Source organism: Neopelma chrysocephalum, unplaced genomic scaffold (assembly GCF_003984885.1).
Source record: "Neopelma chrysocephalum unplaced genomic scaffold, ASM398488v2 Primary Assembly neopelma1_188653, whole genome shotgun sequence".
Lineage (NCBI taxonomy): Eukaryota > Metazoa > Chordata > Aves > Passeriformes > Pipridae > Neopelma > Neopelma chrysocephalum.
This window is the reverse complement of record NW_020939357.1, coordinates 1-353: the sequence shown is the minus strand read 5'-3', so window position 1 is coordinate 353 and position 353 is coordinate 1. Positions and strand designations below refer to the sequence as shown.

At 55.8% G+C, this 353-nt stretch overlaps 1 long non-coding RNA gene across 1 annotated transcript; it reads right to left on the bottom strand.

The window, feature by feature from the left end:
- Positions 1-7: 7 nt before the first annotated feature.
- On the bottom strand, positions 8-353 carry LOC113963070. Its single transcript, XR_003532629.1, has 2 exons — positions 241-353; positions 8-77 (listed from the first exon to the last, which is right to left on the bottom strand). It is a non-coding gene; the product is annotated as an uncharacterized LOC113963070 (long non-coding RNA).

The following is a 353-nucleotide window of genomic DNA, read 5'->3' as shown; positions in this document are numbered from 1 at the left end:
TTGCTTCTTGACTTTCTCCAGCTCATGAATTGCCTTTCCTCCCTCCGCAATCTGCTCCGTGAGGTCGGAAATCTCCTCTGTGGGAACAAAGACCAATGGCTTGCTCAGGCCCAGAGCAGAATGGGAAGGGCCCTGTCCCACCAGGGTGACAGGCATCCTTGCAGAGCTGCAGGCACAGACCCCGCAGCAATGCTCAGCTTGTGAGAAAGCCCATCCCGGAGCAGAGGGCCAGGGACTTACGCTGCAAGTTCTTGTTCTCCCGCTTCATTGTTTCCAGGTGGTCCAAGGACTCCTCATAGGCATTCTTCATCTTAAACAGCTCCGTGCTGAGGGAGCGAGACTCCTTCTGGGAG